At 36.9% G+C, this 15,223-nt stretch overlaps 1 long non-coding RNA gene across 1 annotated transcript in view; it reads right to left on the bottom strand.

The window, feature by feature from the left end:
• Positions 1 to 282: 282 nt before the first annotated feature.
• Positions 283 to 15,223, bottom strand: part of LOC105485512 (uncharacterized) — a 175,769-nt gene continuing 160,828 nt past the window's right edge. Inside the window, exon 3 of the long non-coding RNA XR_011619465.1 lies at positions 283 to 584. This is a non-coding gene — a long non-coding RNA (uncharacterized lncRNA). The remainder of the gene's footprint in view (positions 585 to 15,223) is intronic.

Genomic DNA, 15,223 nt, shown 5'->3' with positions numbered 1-15,223 from the left:
ATTAAGTAAGTCATCTCAAAGAAATATTAAAGTGCTTTTCATTAAATGGAATGTTTATATAGTCGATTTTCTCTAATGCCTACAAGTGAAGGGGTTCAAGGTATTATTCATGTAATCTATTATTTTTATTCATATATCTAAAAGCTCTAACCTTGGAAATGAGTAGTAAGCATGGAAACATTGGAAAAGCAATAAGAAAAAAGAAAATTGGAAAAGAAAGAATAGAAAGCAGAATTGTACATTACAAGTACCTATGTGAGTCTAGGGTTTCTTGAAGGAAACACTGTCTTTTATTTTCAGTCAGCATTTCTGACTGTGGTTGGCCTAGTACCAGATATGGACACGTAACCCAAGTTTGCAAAATCATATTATTCCACTCACCATCTTTTAATCAATTATTTAGTCCAGGTCTTGAGATGAAACAGTTACATAAGCAGAGCTACTCTGAGTTGTGTATTTTTCTCCCACAAATAAAATGCTCAGTGAGAAGAGAGGCATTTTCTTTTTACACTGTCGAGAGCATCAGATGTTGATTTGTGCACCATGTGAGGAGTTTTCTTAAGAATGAAGCAACACAGAGGAAACTACAATACATAAAGAGAGAGAGAAAGTTACAGAGGTAAGCAATTCTGATGACCTACGTGGAAACCAGTATCTAGACATTTCTGAATTCTCAGTTGCATGTATTACTATATTGGCATTGGATCAGCTTAAACTAGCTTTATCTTGAAACCACAAGGAATTCCATATTCAGGACTACACTCTATCTATCACAAAACCCACAATAGCAACAAAACAATCTACAATTTTATTTTGTCACTACGGTCTTTCGGTGGACTCAAATCTCCATGACAGTAGTAAAATTCATGTAGAAAAAAATAAATAAATAACCATTTCTACAATCATGTTTCTCGGCCAAATGTCATCTGATCATAAGAAGAAATAGTTCCACCATTTTATAGTCTACATTAGAGGTTCCTCCAAGTAGTGATACCTATCAGAAAAAAAAAAAAAAAAAAAAAGGTGGAAAAACACGGATTTAGACAAACTCTATTTTTGTATGCAGGCTGTAAAAGTCAATGGGCATAACATATGGGGCACGAACAGTCAGTCTCATTGCAATGCCTTCTGTTTACAGCCCAAGTCTGAACATTTATCAGTTGCCTATAGCCGAGGTTCTTCTCAGATCTCCCCTTACAATAGAGTTAGATAATACACATATCACTACATTTCTTATTCCCATTTGCTACATTTGTCTCTGGCTTTTTGTATTTCAATCTAGGTAATGTGAGACAAGGTCATCACAACCAGGGCAGCTAGAAGTTGGGCTGGTACAGAGTTCTTGGATATTCTCACTTTTGTGTGAAATTCTTCCTCCTTATCCTTTTTCTGCTAGCTTGTTATATAAGTACCTCCTTCTTAATATGCTAATCAGGACAATTCAGTATAGCAACAAAGGACTCATGTCAATATTTTTCCTTAGCCTGTAGTCTTTACCTACATGTAACATAGCAGTTAAGAACATGGTTGCTGGAGTCAAATTGTGGGGTTGGATTTCTGGCCCCACCCATTACTAACTATATGATCATGAGCAAATTACTAAATCAGTTTATGCCTCAATTTTCTCATATCTAAAAATGAGAGAATAAGAATACCTAAATCATAAAGTCATAATTAAATTATACTTTTATTACTTACCTAAGCTATAATTTTATTATTGTTATAAAATATATTATTGTTACTATCATTATTATTACCATATTTTTGGTAGCTTGCATACATATTATGTCAGAGATCTATAATTCTTTAATGAAACATGTTCTTCATTTTTAGATTGCATGAAGGGCTTTAGAGAACATGTATTTTAAAAATTTCAATTTATATTAGAGAAACTGAAGAAAATTGATAAAGGCACAGAGAAGTTAATAAGCTAGACTAAGGTCACTCAGGTAAAAAGTGGTGAAAGTGGATTTAAATGTAGTTGTTTGACTCTTTACATTTAGGTATTTGACTCAATATTAACTATTAGGCTATATTTGTCATCTTCATATTATATGTAAAATATACTCATGATTTCAAGATTATTTATCTAAAATGAACTCGATTATTTATCTATATGACATTCCATTTTCTACTCTAACGTGAGATAATTTTCAAATTGGTAATGGGGATTTTTATTACAATTAAAAGGTTATGATTATCAAATTAAAAGCATAAGTCTTTTGTAGCACATTAGTTAGGAAACTTTTCTTTAAATAAAATTTTTTTTTTTTTTTTTAGTTCTAAGCAGTATTCCTCATATATATTTTTGTGGTTGAAAATATTTGCTGTGTCTCATAAATAAAACTTAACAGTGTTTTGATCAATTATATGATAATATAATGATGAGTAACTCTTTATACATGAAGATTTAACTCCATAAAAACCAAGGTTTGCTTCTTAAATAGGAACTTGAAATATTCTATTTGAAAAATTACTAAATAGAAACATGATGATAATTTGAATAAACAAAGCTAAGTGTTTAATTCTATTAGTTGCTGAGCCTATCTGTTTCAACTTTGCATTATAGCAATGGCAAAGCAGACATAGATGCAAAGCAAAACTCCATTTATTACCTGACGTCCAAAGCACAGCATGCTCTGGGTGCTCAGAAACTACCATCGCTTTAGACTCAGTATCTAATAACCTCATTTCTTTTTGTCAGTACAGTTGCAAGGTAAATGATTTCAGGTCCTATAAGGAAGGTATCTGGAAATATGTACTTGTAGCATTGTCACAAGGTCCTTTCTCAAGGTGACAAAGCCCCCTTTAAAAAGGGACCCCGGGCAAGGGCAGTGGCTCATGCCTGTAATCCCAGCATTTTGGGAGGCCAAGGCAGAGGGATCACGAGGTCAAGAGACCGAGACCATCCTGGCCAACATGCTGAAACACCGTCTTTGCTTCTTTATTTTTTTTATTTTTTTATTTTTTTATTTTTTTTTTGTGTGTGTGTGTGGTTTTATATATATCAAGTTGGATTTTTAGTCAATTTCCAATCTATTCCAGTCCTAGGTATACCAAGATCAGTAAGCTACTACAAAATATGTCTAATAGTCATATCATTCTGATCGTTGTTCAAGCCTCTCAGCCCTATGGTAACCGTCTCCAACCTATGGTAACCATTCCAAGGCCCCTTCTAAAATCAAGGGGTCCCAGTGGTTTCTTTAACAATCATTCAAACTTTTACATTACTTGAAATTATATTTGAACACTATTGGTAAATTATATTTGAACGTTATTGGTAAATCTCTTTCTGTTGTTTTCTAAATTTAATCATCTTTTTAGTACATATGAATTTCTGCACAGCACCAGTGGCTGCAGAGTGCTCTGCAAGTGAGTACAACATAGACCTTCTCAGGTATGTGCTCACTGACTTCTCAGTCGGATTGCCTCTACTGGACACACAATATTTATTATCAATGAAGTTCTTTGATTCATGTGTGAATTTAGAGCACAAGCAAATAACCCCATTGTTTTTCCCAATTCTATAATGGCAAACTATGAAAAACAATGCATTCTTTCCCCTTAAGTTTGCCACCAGGTCACATTTGGTAGCTACACTTGAACTCATGTTAACACTGATAATATTATTTACACTGGTATAAATGTTGAGAAACGCTAATGTACAAAATCACAGAGTATTGATGGAGATGTTACATAATATATGATATACACAGAAACTTACTGACTTCAAATGTTTCAGATAAAAGATTAGAACTGGGCATGGTGGTTCACACCTGTAATCCCAGCACTCTGGGAGACCGAGGCAGGCGAATCACTTGATGTCAGGAGTTTGAGACCAGCCTAGCCAACATGGTGAAAACCCATCTCTACTAAAAATACAAAAATTAGCTGGGCGTGGTGGTGTGTGATGGTAATTCCAGGTACTTGGGAGGCTGAGGAAACAGAATTGCTTGAACCCGGGAGGCGAAGGCTGTAGTGAGCCGAGATCCTGCCACTGCTCTCCCACCTGGGTGACAGAGTGAGACTCTGTCTCAGGAAACCAACCAACCAACCAACAAAGATTATATACCTTTATACTGTTTCTTTCTTGATTTAAATTTGATTACTATTTCCCCATTTTTTGCCTACCCTGAAAGGTATGCATATCTATTATTTGCTAAGAATTTTTGTGAAATAAAACCGCAATGATTTTGTTCATCTTCTAATTTTCTACTTTTGGTGGCTGATTTATTAATTCTTATGAGACTCATTTTTTAAAGAAATTGTCAAAAATTTTTATTTTTTAAAGTAATGAATATAACTAATTTGTTGATATTGAACCATATTTTGCCATTCAGGATTTTAACTATTAAATAAGAAACCATTTCATTATTTTGCATTTTGTTTATCTTACGATTACATTTTAAAACTTGTGTATGATTTGCTTTAAAGCATTTTTAAGAACATAAACCATCTCTTTTCTGATTTTTGTGGGGTTTTTGGTAAGAATCATTTTTTTATGTAAGAATCTGAAGCCATAAGGCCTGCAGTCTTTTTAAGTAATTTATTTTCAACAATTTTTTGAATACTTATTTTCCATAATTGTTTTCTCCTGGCTCAAAGTCTTATTTGTCACTGGAAATTATATCTTTTTTTTTTTACATTCAAACTAAGCCAACTGTGCTAGCATCTTTATAAAAACACTCAGTAATTAGGCCCAATATTTTGTCTTCAGGAAATTTGATTCTCCACACTAGACCACAGTTAATCAACCTAATATGGAATAAGGATGAAATAAATAAATAAATATATATATTTTCCTATTTGAAAACACTGTCGCCTCTGATTCTTCTCTGATCTTTCCCAAGGAACATTTGCAGCCAGCAGTATCCCTGCTGCAGTCACTTATGAGCTGTGGGCCTGTGGGGTCCTCCTGTGGACAGTGCCAGAGAGGAGTATGAGTGCTACCCGGTATTCTCTGCATCACTTCCACCTCATGGTCTCTTAGCCACTAAACTATGAGCTTAGGCAATGGAATCTTCCCTGTCACCTCATTCCACCTTCCTGCTCCTGCCTGTGAAAGTTCTCATAGGCTTCCCAATGTTTTCTTTTTTTTTTTTTTATTTTTATCTAAATAGCTTGTTTACTCATGTGGTCTTTTTTTTTTTTAATTTATTTATTATTATTATACTTTAAGTTGTAGGGTACATGTGCATAACGTGCAGGTTTGTTACATATGTATACTTGTGCCATGTTGGTGTGCTGCAGCCATCAACTCGTCATTTACATCAGGTATAACTCCCAATGCAATCCCTCCCCCCTGCCCCCTCCCCATGATAGGCCCCGGTGTGTGATGTTCCCCTTCCTGAGTCCAAGTGATCTCATTGTTCAGTTCCCACCTATGAGTGAGAACATGCGGTGTTTGGTTTTCTGTTCTTGTGATAGTTTGCTAAGAATGATGGTTTCCAGCTGCATCCATGTCCCTACAAAGGACACAAACTCATCCTTTTTGATGGCTGCATAGTATTCCATGGTGTATATGTGCCACATTTTCTTAATCCAATCTGTCACTGATGGACATTTGGGTTGATTCCAAGTCTTTGCTATTGTGAATAGTGCTGCAATAAACATACGTGTGCATGTGTCTTTATAGCAGCATAATTTATAATCCTTTGGGTATATACCCAGTAATGGGATGGCTGGGTCGTATGGTACATCTAGTTCTAGATCCTTGAGGAATCGCCATACTGTTTTCCATAATGGTTGAACTAGTTTACAATCCCACCAACAGTGTAAAAGTGTTCCTATTTCTCCACATCCTCTCTAGCACCTGTTGTTTCCTGACTTTTTAATGATCGCCATTCTAACTGGTGTGAGATGGTATCTCATTGTGGTTTTGATTTGCATTTCTCTGATGGCCAGTGATGATGAGCATTTTTTCATGTGTCTGTTGGCTGTATGAATGTCTTCTTTTGAGAAATGTCTGTTCATATCCTTTGCCCACTTTTTGATGGGGTTGTTTGTTTTTTTCTTGTAAATTTGTTTGAGTTCTTTGTAGGTTCTGGATATTAGCCCTTTGTCAGATGAGTAGATTGCAAAAATTTTCTCCCATTCTGTAGGTTGCCTGTTCACTCTGATGGTAGTTTCTTTTGCTGTGCAGAAGCTCTTTAGTTTAATGAGATCCCATTTGTCAATTTTGGCTTTTGCTGCCGTTGCTTTTGGTGTTTTAGACATGAAGTCTTTGCCCATGCCTATGTCCTGAATGGTACTACCTAGGTTTTCCTCTAGGATTTTTATGGTATTAGGTCTAACATTTAAGTCTCTAATCCATCTTGAATTAATTTTCGTATAAGGAGTAAGGAAAGGATCCAGTTTCAGCTTTCTACTTATGGCTAGCAAATTTTCCCAGCACCATTTATTAAATAGGGAATCCTTTCCCCATTTCTTGTTTCTCTCAGGTTTGTCAAAGATCAGATGGCTGTAGATGTGTGGTATTATTTCTGAGGACTCTGTTCTGTTCCATTGGTCTATATCTCTGTTTTGGTACCAGTACCATGCTGTTTTGGTTACTGTAGCCTTGTAGTATAGTTTGAAGTCAGGTAGCGTGATGCCTCCAGCTTTGTTCTTTTGACTTAGGATTGTCTTGGAGATGCGGGCTCTTTTTTGGTTCCATATGAACTTTAAAAACTCTCCAAAAAATCAATGAATCCAGGAGTTGGTTTTTTGAAAAGATCAACAAAATTGACAGACCACTAGCAAGACTAATAAAGAAGAAAAGAGAGAAGAATCAAATTGACGCAATTAAAAATGATAAAGGGGATATCACCACCGACCCCACAGAAATACATACTACCATCAGAGAATACTATAAACACCTCTACGCAAATAAACTGGAAAATCTAGAAGAAATGGATAATTTCCTGGACACTTACACTCTTCCAAGACTAAACCAGGAAGAAGTTGAATCCCTGAATAGACCAATAGTAGGCTCTGAAATTGAGGCAATAATTAATAGCCTACCAACCAAAAAAAGTCCAGGACCAGATGGATTCACAGCTGAATTCTACCAGAGGTACAAGGAGGAGTTGGTACCATTCCTTCTGAAACTATTCCAATCAATAGAAAAAGAGGGAATCCTCCCTAACTCATTTTATGAGGCCAACATCATCCTGATACCAAAGCCGGGCAGAGACACAACAAAAAAAGAGAATTTTAGACCAATATCCCTGATGAACATCGATGCAAAAATCCTCAATAAAATACTGGCAAACCGGATTCAGCGACACATCAAAAAGCTTATCCACCATGATCAAGTGGGCTTCATCCCTGGGATGCAAGGCTGGTTCAACATTCGCAAATCAATAAACATAATCCAGCATATAAACAGAACCAAAGACAAGAACCACATGATTATCTCAATAGATGCAGAAAAGGCTTTTGACAAAATTCAACAGCCCTTCATGCTAAAAACGCTCAATAAATTCGGTATTGATGGAACGTACCTCAAAATAATAAGAGCTATTTATGACAAACCCACAGCCAATATCATACTGAATGGGCAAAAACTGGAAAAATTCCCTTTGAAAACTGGCACAAGACAGGGATGCCCTCTCTCACCACTCCTATTCAACATAGTGCTGGAAGTTCTGGCTAGGGCAATTAGGCAAGAGAAAGAAATCAAGGGTATTCAGTTAGGAAAAGAAGAAGTCAAACTGTCCCTGTTTGCAGATGACATGATTGTATATTTAGAAAACCCCATTGTCTCAGCCCAAAATCTCCTTAAGCTGATAAGCAACTTCAGCAAAGTCTCAGGATACAAAATTAATGTGCAAAAATCACAAGCATTCTTATATATCAGTAACAGACAAACAGAGAGCCAAATCAGGAATGAACTTCCATTCACAATTGCTTCAAAGAGAATAAAATACCTAGGAATCCAACTTACAAGGGATGTAAAGGACCTCTTCAAGGAGAACTACAAACCACTGCTCAGTGAAATAAAAGAGGACACAAACAAATGGAAGAACATACCATGCTCCTGGATAGGAAGAATCAATATCGTGAAAATGGCCATACTGCCCAAGGTAATTTATAGATTCAATGCCATCCCCATCAAGCTACCAATGAGTTTCTTCACAGAATTGGAAAAAACTGCTTTAAATTTCATATGGAACCAATGTTTTCTTTTACATTTGACAAACAAGAAGATTGTGGAATTAATGCCAGGGTGGGACATATCTTGCAGTGAAATCTGAAGGAAGTCAATGCTTTCTCATCTCTGTCCCAAGACTTCTTCTCCCACGAGGGGTATAGACACTGCATCTGCAGAGGTGAAGGGCTATTTGCTTCTGCCCTAAAAGGTTTGCTATCTGGAATAAACTTGACAGAAGACAGACCAACAGGAGACTAGACATACAGATTTATTACATGTTTATGCACCACAGTTCCACAAAGTATGAGACTTTAAGAAGCATCAGATGATTGAAGCCTAAGTAGCATTTTAAGTTGCAGGGGAAAAAAAATCAGTGCTTTAACTCTCCTGGAGGGTGGTGGCAACAGCTACGGGAGGGTGAGGAGAGGACCTGCACTGCTAATGAAGATTGTCTTATTATGTAGATTAAGTCTCTTAGGTTACAGTACTCAGAAGAATAGGTTAAAAGTTTGTCCTGGTGTGATGAGCACATCGCAAGTGTATTGAGAACTTCAATCTCCCTTCCTGTGATACAGATTAACCTTTTATGGTTCATGTAGATTCCAGGGAGGAGTTTCACTAAAATTGCATTCTTTCTGGAGGAGCTTCCCTTAGTCAGATAAAGAAACGTCAGAGAAAGCACCATCCTGTGCTCTGGGAGAGGGAGAAAATGAGCAATGGTGGGGAAGGGGAAGGAAGGGGACAGAAGCTCAGACAGACCTTGGTTCTCTGGCTACTTCTTTAGTGCAAAGTTCTCAGCATGTCAAAGTGCCATACTTTGGAGTGTCGCTTTATGCGCCCCACCAAGTCCCAGAACATCTTTCTTCCTTCTCTTTTGGGAAAGATGAGAGTATGAGGTAAGTAACAGAAGATTGAGCTCAATCTTCTGTATATTATTTCATTTTAGCAATTTTTGTCATGACCCGTCTAGTGTATGGTGGGTAAAGAAGTGATGGGCTTTCAACCAATATTCATGCTGTCTTGATCCCCATACTTTTCTCTAAATAATGAACACGTTGATTTCCCAACCCTGCAAATAACTCCTTCTTCTAGACAGGCAGAGTTTCATCTAGCTCAGCAGCTTAAAGGGCATATTAAAGAGCCCTTTTTGTTACACCCCGTCATTGTCATACTGTAGTGTCCCCCAGGTACCCCTGCTTTCTTTCCATGTCCTGACAAAATCACAGAATGACTTAGCTATTCTGTGACCCAGCCAGAGGCACGTTTTTCTCAGCAGGCTTGAACTCAAATAGAGCTTTTGAACATTCCCAGGCACTGATAAAAATATGGAGGTTTACCACTAAGGAACTGGCCCTGGCTCTGAGCAAATTCCTGAAACCTTCCTATAAATTCCATCCCTTGACCGTTTGCTGCAGACATAGCTCTGTGAAGCATCCTTTTTCTCTCCTTGTCCTCTGGAGTACTGCTGCAGCCCACTCTGCACCTCAGTTTTCCGAATAAATGCTTTGAACTGATCACCCTGGTATTTAGTGTTTCTTTGGAATCCCAACTGGTCCCATCTTGGGATGGTTTGGGGCACTTGCTTGAAAGAATTCGCATGCTGCTGATTTTGGAGCACCTCCAGCCTCAGGTTTTGCAGGAGAAAACACCAGTCACCTGTGCTTTGTCACAAAGCAGCCATTTTACCCTACGGACAGCAGTACTTTAAGGTGTTACAAGCTCTCTGAGTTTTGTTTGCTTTCAGTCTCTGGCTTATAATTATGCATACACACACGTTTGTGTGTGTGCATGTGTGTGCATTCTATAAAAAATTTGCATTAAATAAAGCTTTTCTGTCTCAAAAGCTTTACCCTACTTCCTGTTATTGTTCTTCATCTTTAAGCATCTGTTATCAAGCAAGTATTACAAGCAGAGAGACACTGAATACACAGCAGGTTAAGTGTTTATTTGCTTTCTCATTTAAAAGCAAGACTGCATGGGGTAAAGCGCAGAATGGCCATAGCTCTTGCTGTCCAACATTCAAGAGGTGTGAGCCAATGTGCTCCTGTTGAACTCAATTGCATAACTCTGTAACATTTCACAGTGTTTAGGGATGTGTTAAGTATCTTTAATTCAAAGTAGAGAGGGGCCGGCCCTAGAAACAGAGTGGATGCTGTGCAAGGAGCCATCAGCCTGCGACCTAGATTTCAGAGTCAGGGGGCCTTCTGCCACACGAAGCCTGTTAACAGTGCCTACAGGGAAAATACAAACAAGAAACACCTGAGGTTCCAACACAGGCACTAAATGGAGACACTTACATCCCAGAGTTCTTCTTTCTAAAAAGATCTTTTTATTGTAAGAATTACAGGTAAATGTACTGGGGCCTGAACAAGAGAGGGTCCATTTAACGCTTCCAAAGGGACATCAGCCCTGATGGAAAGAAGACAACACAGAATGAAGTGTTCTCCCCAGGATTTCTTAATGGGTCACCAGTCTGTGAGGTCACAACCACCGAGGGAAAAACTTACATTTTCTCACTAATTTAAGAAGCAAAGAAGAGGCGAGAAAGGGAAAAGAGTTGGTTAATTTTCTGGTTGGAATTGACTTTGCAGCTTCTGTGAGAACATGATGAGGAAGGCAGTAGGATGTGTGATAAATCTAGCCCTGCTCCACCGGCTGGGAGACAATATTGCTCCGTTAAGAGTTCTGGGGGCATAATCCCATAATTCGGTGGTTTCACTCCAATGCATGTTCCACATCTTTTCTCACTGTGCTCATTTACAGTCCCAAACAGTTTCTTCCTGTCACTTCCCATTTGTGTCGCCTATTTCCATGCTTTTTCTTTCCTTTAGAGATAGGCCCTGTCACAACCCATCTTACTTCTGACTCATTGTCATCTTTCCTTGAGCTGTTCCAACCCCCTTTTTTCTGCTGTCTCACTCAGTTGCCATCACCTAAAGGTTAATGAGGCAGACCTTCTCCTGGGTGAAAATGCTCTGTAGGGACTTTCTACAGCTTGGGAATCACGACCATCATCTTTTTTCTGTGTTTATGGCACACTTCAATTTCAGGGATTGTAAGCTGTTTTTTTAAAGTTATAGGACTCAAAATGATGCAATTAGCCTTTTAAAAATCTAAAATATTCAGAGACACTCTGTGAATGGTTTCTTTTATTTCCCTTTGCTCCTTTGCTGTAATAATGTTGGCGGTAGTCTGTGTGTGCTTGTGTATGCAGGAGGGCCAAAAGGTTGGAAGGATGACTAGAGGCTCTAGTTGCTCCTGTCATAATCATTTAACATGTGTTAAGGAATATTTTAGGAAAGAGTCAACGTCATAGATTTTAGTTAACTGCATTTGAGTTTGAAATCCAAAGTTTTCAAATCCTGATTTGTTCTCTATCAACTAGGTTTTTAATGAAAGCCATTGAAATTGTCTGCTCATGACTACGGACACAGGATTGTAGTTAGTGATAAGTGATATAGTGTAGCTAGTGTTGTATACTCTGTCCCTGGAAGCTTATAATGCTTATCATAGAATAATTTCACTTAAGATCATTTTCCCCAAATCTGAACTGATCAATTTTATTTTATGATTGAAAATTTCTAAATGCATGCACTCAAAAAAAAAAAAAAACCACAAAAAAAACTGATGTAATAGTTGTTGTTTCTGGATTTATTGTTACCATTAAGGAATTTGAATGTGTGTCTATGGGTATCTGTGTCATATAGGTATATAACATCAACAATATATTTTTTCAAATACTTGAACAAACATTGTTTTAGAATGCAACATAGAAGTTATATAGTACTTACTACAATTATTTTTTCCTACTAAAATCTTAGAGTTCCTTGAGTGGTTATCCTGCTTATCCAACATTATATTAAAAACTCAACTATTTAGAATACTATTTCATTTATACAGACATCTAGATATTTTATTATAAGGGCTACTGTTATTAAGAGTATTGATATTGGACCTAGATTTTCTGGCTCAAATCCTGGTGTCTCCACTTATTAGCTGTGTTATCTTTTCACATTACTCAATTTCCCTCTGCTTTAGTTTTCTAGTCTTAAAACAAGACAGATAAAATTTATATTTGCCCCTTAGAGTTTGTACAGAATTTAAATGTGTTGACACAGGTTAAAGAACTAAGGGTAAGCTATCAATAAGCGCTAGGTATTATTGCCATTTTTACTCTTACAGCCTCTAGATGTAAGCCTAATTTGTATTTTCAAGGTCTCATTTATTTTTTCTTTTAGCTCTTACATGAGGCTACATATTGTCTTTTGTTTGATATTTAGTTAAACACAGAGATACGATTGCCATTTATTATGAAATCAATGCCATGGCTTTGAAAATGATATTTAATTTCCTGTAGTCTTTCCTTTGAACGTGTTTACACCTCATATAATCTTCCCATATAGCTCTCGACATCCATCGCCATATCTGATAGCAAAGTTTTCCACACATAGTGTTACAATTATTGTACCCTCTATCCATAGAGTTTAAGTAATTTATTTATTTATCAATATTATTTATTTATATTTTAAAATAGTAATTAATATTTTATTTATCATTATTTTATGTATCATTCATTAATATTACTTATTTATTAATAACTGTTTAATAATGTAAATAGTGATGATTGATGCCCCTGAAGCAGAGTACTGGACAGGAAGATGGGAGAGGATCCTTACCTCAGTGAAAGAATGGCATCTCCCCTCAAGGTGTTTATGAACAAATTCTGTGCTATTATTATTTTTTTAAGTAGATGAAGCTAATTTTGAAAGTTTGGTTTATAAAATGTTACTGAGGCTTCAGAGAAGATCAGTAATGGAAAGCGGCTAAGAGGAAAGGAATTTCATTTCCCCATAATAGCTTTTGTTTATTTGTGTCTCTATCCCTGCCTTATTTTAATCTTTTAAAAATAAGCCTTAGGAAAAAAAGAAAAGTTGGAGGCACATGGAAATAGGCTTTATAATTTTACCTTTTTATAATTCTGAAGCTACAGCTGACCCTCCTCAATATGGTCTTCCTTTTTAACATTAATTACCTTGTTATCTGAGAGATGCAGCAGCTCTCCCCTGTCTGCTTAGGAAGAATGCCAGCAGGGCAACAGTTGGAAGTGAATTACCATGATTGTTTGGGGCTTTAGAAAGCCCTCTCCGCCATCTATTCTTCTTAGACTCCTGCTAGAGTCACTTGGGTATGTTTTCTAATTCAGTATTCCTGTGTCCACTGTCCAGTAAACGTATGTTTATACTGTATGTATATAACCAATTATACTGTGGCTAGGGGCAGTGTCTCTTCTGCATTCTTCACATGCCAATGATTAGAAAACCTGGTGTAGGTCTCCTGGGCATGCCCTCAGTCAAGAGGTGAGGGGAAAGGTATATTCCATTTGCCTACATATTTTGCTCTTTCAGATGATTGTTTATAACCACTGGGGTGAGCGGGCATTTTGCTTTGTGTTTCTCAATATTAATGTTTTGTTTTTTTTTTTTCTACGCAGCAGAGACTAGTGCTTATGAACAAGAAAGTTAAGATTCAGGACCATTATAAGGGTATTGAAGTGAACACACCCAGTCTATTTACTTAGTTTGATTATTTTGACCGCATCCATTTGTCACTTCAGCTTAAGGCCAGTTTGGCCAATTTGATTAAATTGACTGGCTCTTTCACCGAAGTGACCAGTCAATGCTAACAAATTGGTTGTGTTTGTAGAAACTCATTAGGTTTTATCTCTTGCATTGTGCCTGCAATAGATACGGAATCAAGAATTTGACACAGACTTTGCTTTTAGCTCTTATGGCTAAGGGTGTGGAGAAAGGATCATGTCTGGAATTTTATAGATTTGAGGTGGGAAAAAATAACCATTATTGATTTGGGTTACAAGCTAGCTCCCAGGTATTAATTATTATCAAGGCACTCATGTTGTGATTACATTGTGCTTTCTTGAATTTTTCTTTCTTTTTTTTTTTTTAAATAAGCACTTGGTGTTACTCTGTCCTTACTCTGAGCACCCAGGAAGTCAATTAATGTGTGACCTGGAGGAAAGTAACATCTCCAGCAAGTGTCATGCAAATTGTTTCTTGGAAAAGAAGAAACTGCTTTCTTGCCAAGAGGAACAGTGCTGACCATCAACGTGATTCTGGTATTTGAGTTTCATTTATTTCAAACTTCTTGTTTGCTATCCCAAGGGTCACATATCTTCAAGGATTCTGCATGTCAGCTGTGTAATTGCGGTAATAATAATCTGGTATAAAAGTCAGTAGCTTTCTACTATCCAGCAAAATAATTTTCTGGCATTTTTGTTTGTGACCAAGCAACAGTTTTAGCTACTAGTTGCATTAATCACAAAAAAATTATAAGAATAAATTAGAAGATGAGTCTATCACCATCTTTTTGTGCTATTTTTATTTGAAATGAAATATATTCTTTTCAATGCGTGTTGCCTGGCACCATAAGGCATGCTCTGAGACCAAGGAATGCAATGGGAGCCTGTGGGAGAATCCGTGGTATATCTACTAGGAATCTCTGACTGCAGACAAGGGAATCTAAGGCAGACTAATTTAACCAATGGGAACTTTTGTGGGTTAATTTATGGTGCTCATGGCAATAATGGGATGCTGAGTAAACAAGGCAGGAAGCAGGCCAGATTCCATTACTCATTTTTATGTGCCTACCTCCTTAAAAAAATTAAGAAGACATTACCTTTGTATAAAAAAAAGCAAGTTTTAATTGGATTTTACTCTGACCCATAATCTTAGTCTCAGGAGAGTAATCTCAAGGCCCTGAACATGTTTTCTTGGAACGCCAACCCCTATTAAATCTGGGCTTTTAAGTGACAGCAAGATCATTCTGCCATCTATCTTCAGGATCCTAGTACTGTTTATCTGATTGAATATGTCCACCTTTAGAGAAGCATGTCTGTAATACATGATATGACCTAGGAATTGCATCTGTTAGCATCTGTCTATTGGGTTCCTGAACATTCTATTCACTGAGGAAAAAAATACAACAAAGTAGATTCTAACCCAAAAGAAGAACACACTGTTAACTGGCAACTTTCAGACATAAATGATAGGATTACCAGCAAAATGGTCAACT

The sequence above is a fragment of the Macaca nemestrina genome, chromosome 2 (genome assembly GCF_043159975.1).
Source record: "Macaca nemestrina isolate mMacNem1 chromosome 2, mMacNem.hap1, whole genome shotgun sequence".
NCBI lineage: Eukaryota > Metazoa > Chordata > Mammalia > Primates > Cercopithecidae > Macaca > Macaca nemestrina.
This window is presented reverse-complemented; position numbering and strand designations above follow the sequence as displayed.